At 39.0% G+C, this 6867-nt stretch overlaps 1 pseudogene; it reads right to left on the bottom strand.

The window, feature by feature from the left end:
• Positions 1-1683: 1683 nt before the first annotated feature.
• On the bottom strand, positions 1684-3184 carry LOC100676753 (olfactory receptor 10D3-like; annotated as a pseudogene).
• Between the last annotated feature and the right edge of the window lie 3683 nt (positions 3185-6867).

Genomic DNA, 6867 nt, shown 5'->3' with positions numbered 1-6867 from the left:
ATATTCAAAATATGATCATACTATATAATTCTTCTTAACATATATACATGTAGATAGATGAGATTTATGTCTTGATCTATCGATCCATCGACCTATCAATCCATTGACCTATCGATCTATCATCAACCTATCGATCTATTGATCTATCATCGATCTATCGATCTATCATCGATCCATCAATCCATCGATCCATCGATCTATCTACAACCTCATAGATATATGATAGAGATAAGATGTGGTTATAGACATAGATGAAAAAATTCTAAACAGGCAGACCCTGGAGTCTAGTTCCAATTTAGCCATTAGAAGAGAGCCAAAAGGTAGAAATAACCTAAATGCTCATCAACAGGTGAATGAATAAACAAAATGTGGTACATACATACAATGGAATACTGCTCATCCAGGAGGAGAAACAAAGTCTTGATACATGCTACATATGGACAGAGCTTGAAGAAATTATGCTGAGTGAAATAAGTCAATCACAAAATGACAAATATTGTATGACCTCACTTATATAAAAAGACACAAAAAGAGAACGTATAGACACTAAAGTTTATCAGTGGTTACCAGGGGTGGGGGTGGGGGGGAGGAAGGAGGGGTTAACAGTGATGGAAACATCACATTGATTAAGGGTAGGGTTGCACAGCTGATTATTGTAATTGCTGTCAGTAAGTTCTACATTCACAAAAAGTTGAACTGGCAAAAGTTGTGTGATACATATATTTACAGCAACAAAAAAAGAGTAGCTGCTGAGGCTGCTTATGTACAACCAAACACCTCATGGGATTTGGTTCCTTGGTTTAGAGGTTTAGGGTTATGGTTTCATGGGACATCCCAGTTAACGGGCCTAATAATGTGATTAGTGTTCTGTTCTACCTTCTAGTTTGTTGCATAGAAAGCTTGCAAGTCACCACCTAAGGCAGGGCAATTGGTCTCTATTTGCCTGGAGCCACAGAGAAAGAAGAGTCAGGAATAGGAGGAGGAAATGGAATGCGTGGCTAATTGCCCCCATGAAAAACTGCCTCCTTGGCCATGAAACCAGAAGAACTAGATGGTGCCCGGCTACCAGGACTGAACATTTGATCAAAGATCATACAGAAGAATCCCGATCGAAAGGGGAAAAATGTAGAACAGAATTTCACATTCTCATGGATTCCAGACTTCCTGGAGCCATGGAGGCTGGATGAACCCTTAAAACTATTGCTTTGAGATGATCTTTAAACCTTAAACCAAAAATATCCCCTGAAGGCTTCTGAAAACCAAACAGTATTTTAGATTAACTAGGAAAAATTGTCTCCCTTGATCATTAGACTCATTGAAGAACTATCTATATGGGGCAGAAGCGACAACAGCAAATTGAAAGATTAGATAGGAACTTTAGAAGACAGCAAGATTATGTCAATGATGGAGGAACAACTCAGAAAAGGAGGGTGATTATGGTTACGCAACTCAAAGAATGTAATCAATGTCTCTGAATTGTACAGGCAGAAATGGTTGAATAGGCACAAAGAATCCCAGCCTGGCAACTTTCTAACTATGTGACTCTAGTAAAGTTTCTTAACTTTTCAGTGCCTTAATTTCCTCCTCAGAAAAAATTGTGATAATGGTATTATCTACTTCATAGGATTGTTGCGGTAATTACATACGTCAGGATTTGCAAAGTGCATAGAATAGTGCCAGGGATTTAGTAACTACTGTGAGAGATTTTGTTGAATAAAAAATTACGTAAATACAAAAACAAAATTTACACTGGAACTTCTTTGACTTCGTATTTTGAGTGTTAAACCCATTTAGTAATCAGAAAAAAAGAATGTCTAATTGCCCCACAGAAATACAAGACAACATTGGAAAGGCAGATAATGATATAACAGCTTACTCTCAACAAGTAGGTCCTTCTGGGATTAGCACTTTTCTCAGAGCCAACTTCACATCCTTGTTTCTGAAAGTGTAAGTCAAAGGATTAAGGGACGGGGTAATGATATTACTCAACACCTGAACCACAGTATCCAGTCACAGGCTGGAAGGAGGCCAGAGATATATGAGTACCGCAGGGTCATAGAAGAACAGGATTGAGGTCAGGTGGGCACTGCAGGTTGAGAGCAACAACACCTACATTGGCGAAACTCACCCTCTGAGCCAGAGAGGTGTCAGCACAGGCTAAGGACAGCATCACAGGGATATCACAGAAGAAATTGTCCACCTCATTGGGGCCACAGTAGGGTAACTTAAAGATGAGAAACATGAGGACAGAGGCATACACACAGCTCCCTATCTAGGTGCCCAGAGTCAAGATGGTGCATACCTGATGGCTCATGATGATCGTGTATTGCAAAGGGTGGCAGATGGCTGCAAAGTGGTCATAGGCTGTCACAGTGTATGGAAAACACTCAGTGCAGCCCAGGAAATGGTAAAAGAAGAGCTGGGTTGCACAGTCCTGGTAGGAGATGGTGTGGCTGTGCCCCGTTAGGCAGAGCATCATTTTGGGAGAACTCACTGAAGGGAAAAATATGTCAAACACTGACAGGTTTCCCAGGAAGAAATACATGGGGGTATGGAGGTTAGGTGAAGTGAGGATGGCCAGAAGAATGAGCTGGTTCCCCACCAGAGTGAGAAAGTACAAGCCCAGGAATAAGACAAAGAGCACATTTTCCATCTCTTCTGTATGAGGGATTCCCATCAGGAGGAACTCAGTTACTGGAATGTGATTCCTCATCATCATGGTCACTTAGTCCTGGAAGATCAAAGAATGACCTCACTGAGGTGAGTACCTTCGTAGAACCCATTGAAACTGATCATACCTCTGTGCTGTGAAGAAAATTACAAGAGTCCATCCAATTCAGCTGTTAATTCACGAGTGGCATTAGGTAAGCCATATATTTGTGTTGTGTTTGTTTCTTCATAAGTAAAATAAGGAGATAATACTCTAGGCAATATAGAATAGCAGGCAGAGAATAAACTATACATCAGAAACATCCAAGTTTAAATCCAGTATCTGTCCCTTACCCTGTGGCTTCAGATAATTCTAACAAAATCTCTAAATCTCCTCTGTACCTGTCTAAATAATGATAACATGTCTCATGATTCTTGTGAAGATTAATTTTTTAATACATATAAAATGCCTTATGTAATGTCTGCTCATACCTACACTTGTTAAAAATTCTTCCAAGATATTATTCTGATTTTAATGGGCCTTTATTCCACATATTTCTCTTAGTTTGGGTTGGTATAGTTTCATTGTGTCCGGGATAACCTATTGAATCCAGTAATCTGCAAACCTTTCTTACTCACTAGCTGGAACAACTGACAAAGTGTATATAGTAAACAAAAAAAACCAAACCCAGTGCCGTTGAGTCGATTCTGACTCATAGCGACCCCTATAGGACTGAGTAGAACTGCCCCATAGATTTTCCAAGGAGCACCTGGCAGATTTGAACTGCTGACCCTTTGGTTAGCAACCGTAGCACTTAACCACTATGCCACCAGGGTTTATAGGAGTGGGCATATAATTAAAAAAAAAAAATGGAAAAATATTATTCAATGTAGGAAAAAGCAACAGACAAGTACCAATATTAAAACGCCCATGTTCTTTCAATACAAAATGTAGTCTCTCAACAGCAATTATGCTTGCAATGTTTCTAAATAGATGCAATCATCATTATGGTTTTTGAGGTTAGGCTTCCTTAACCGGGAAAATCTTAAGAAAACATCATGAAGTCAACTAAGATAGTACCAGCCCAAACTCAAATAGATCTAATTCTCACATTCTTCCCACTCTCCTCTAGTGCATACAACCTGTCCAAAGATGAGAAGAAAGTGGTCTAGAGAAAAGGTGCTTACAGAGTGGAAGCATGGCTGACACAGGCTGAAAGCCAGTACCCGCATCCACCCCATCGCTGCCTCCTTTGACTTTAGATGTTGTGGAACAGGAAGACCAGTCTCTGGGGCCCTTATAGCTGAACATTCATCTTTGCTAGATTCAGTTACTCAGGCCTGGAAAATGTAGACCCAGCTGTGCCTCTGGCCACTGAGTGAAGGAGTAGCAATCGACTCCTTAAGAGAGAAAGAGTATCCTGACTATTCCTTTGGGACCCTCTCCTTTAGTGGCCATGACTAGAAAGTCTCCAGAACAGAGGGACCAATTAGAATGGAGGCTTTCCTTTCTCTCCTCCTTCTCCCCAATTCATTTATAACTCCATTTTTTTCCAAAATAAATGGAGATTTTTAGTGAATATGCAAACTTTGGCACAATCTGGCTGGTGCTCAAGGATGCCAGTTTCTCTGAAGGAGTTAAATAGATAGCAGAGTGAAGTAGAGTGGGTTTTTCAATTGGGAGGCAGTATGTTCTAGACAGCCTTTAATAACCTTTTAATGCCAACTATCTTAATCAATTTTGCTGTATGGTGAACATTCAACTTTGGATATGATTTAAAGCAGTTCATTAAGTGGGAAGGCAGGAGCTGAAGAAAGAGCGCTGTATGAGAAGCTAACAATAGGTAGAAGGAAATACCAGAATTGTTTTTATGCCCTGAAATATTTGATGACATTTCTGCAATATTTTCATCAGAACAATAATTTGTTTCTCTTTTCCTCTTAGTCAAAACCATGGAGGTATAGTCATCCTGTTCCACTGGGGAAATATTCCTTCCCTCTCACCTTCTCTCTGGATCTACTAACACGACTACAAAACATATCCTATAGATTATTGTTCCTTGTGCTAATTATGTCTTTGAAATTTAAAATGATATTTGGATAGCAGTCTCCAAAACAGCCTTTTTTGATTTCCCATATAATATTTATGAAAAAAGAAATCAGACAATACCTGGGAACACTAATATATGCTAGTGACAACTAGTTTTGGAGAATGTTTCCTAATTATTAAAACTTACAGAGCTAACATGTGAATCAGTATCAGTGGCTGACACTCAAAAGCTTTGAAAGCGGGAACACAAAGAGATATTTTTACAACAATGCTCATTGCAGTACTAGTCACAGTCGTCTAAAAGTGGAAACAGCCTCATGTCCATCAATAGATGAGAATGGATTAAAAAAATGTAGCATATACATACATTGAAACATTACTCAGCCATAAGGAATAATGAAGTCTTGATACATGCTACAACATGAATGAACCTTGAAAACCTTATGTTGAGGGAAATGAGTCAGTCACAAAAGGACAAATATTTTATGATCCCATTTAGTCGTACTCGACTCAACGGCACAGGGTTTGGTTTATCTGAAATATCTAGAATAGGCAAGTGTATAAAACTAAACCCACTGTCATCGAGTCAATTCCGACTCACAGGCCTATGTTTATTAGTGGTTATCGGAGACAGGAAGGAGCGAGGAGGAAAGGGGGATTCCTCTCTTAGGACAGTGAGCTTCTGTTAAGGGTACTGGAAAACTGGAAATTGATAGTGGTGATGGCTGCACAACATGATGAATACTGAATTGAACACATGAAGAATGTTGAAATGGCAAAAGCCTTGTTACACATATATTTACCACAATGAAAAAAAGTCATTGGCTGACAAATGCAATTTTCCAGAGACCATGTCACACTAAAAGTGGGGAACATAATGTTACATTTCTTACTCAAGACCCACATCCAGTAAGTGTCGGAATAAAGATAAGATAAAAATAGTATGTATTTTCTTCAACTTTATCTATCGGGTACTAATTCCAGAAGTATGCCTTTTACAGTGTAATTTTGAAATTAGAATCTTTCGTTTCCAAGGAGTTTTTGAACATAATTGGTGTTTGGGAAAAATTGAAAGGTGAAAGAGCTTCGGGCACAATCTATACCTAACCCTTAAAACCTGACATGAAACTTGTTCCCACAATCAGTGCTGTGTTGCAGCTGACTTGTAAAATAAAGACCTTAGAATTTATTTATATTTTAGGTTTGCCTTGGACTTCTTTTCCCACATTTTTGTCTTTCTAAATTTCTTTAGCCAGGTGTCTATTCAACAATTCCAATACATGAATCAGGTCTTAGAGAGCATTGAAAGTGATAGGAATAGGCACAAATAAGCCTATGCAGAATGTAGAGGAAAGCAGAACCAGAAGAGTTATAAATTCAAAGTTGAATAGAGAAGAAGGTAGAATTAGGAAAAAACAGAGGGACAAAGAAAAACTTAAGGACAGTAGATTCCATTGAGGTAGAAGACAAAGTCTAGTGGGAAAATGGAAATAGATATGTGGAACACTAAGAGGTTATATTCAGAGTGGGGTTATTCATGTTTGATATTTCAGGAGTGGGCCAAATAGAGTGATGGTAAACATGACAGCAGTAGCCAGGGTTGGGATCTTGAAATTAAGTGGCAGTAAAAAAAAGATAGAGGTTTGAGACTAGGGTGATGTATAGGTCGTCACTGAAGACTTTAAATCACTTAACATTGGAGTGGAGCTTGGTTTGGAGGAAGAATTTTCTTTTTCAACCAAAGACTTTAGTGCATGTTTAGGGATGGCTATGGGAATAGTGGAAACCCTGGTGGCGTAGTGGTTAAGTGCTATGGCTGCTAACCAAAGGGTCGGCAGTTCAAATCTGCCAGGCACTCCTTGGAAACTCTATGGGCCAGTTCTACTCTGTCCTATAGGGTTGCTATGATTCAGAATCGACTCGATGGCACTGGGTTTGTTTGTTTGTTTGTTTGTTTTTTGGTATGGGAATAGCCGATGCTAAAGGAAGAGGATAGATGAGCTTGATGGACTTCCAAGTTAAGAAACGGTTCTGCAGAAGATTCAAACTTGACACTTCGTAGGTAGTCTTTGGATTATAGATTTACATTTTCTATGCAATTAGTTGCAACATTTAAAAATTGGGAACCTTTATGCAAACATCTATAAATCTTCATTATTTGAGACATC

This window comes from Loxodonta africana, chromosome 15 (genome assembly GCF_030014295.1).
Source record: "Loxodonta africana isolate mLoxAfr1 chromosome 15, mLoxAfr1.hap2, whole genome shotgun sequence".
Classification (NCBI taxonomy): domain Eukaryota; kingdom Metazoa; phylum Chordata; class Mammalia; order Proboscidea; family Elephantidae; genus Loxodonta; species Loxodonta africana.
Note: the sequence above shows the minus strand (reverse complement) of the source record. Positions and strands in the feature narration are given on the sequence as shown.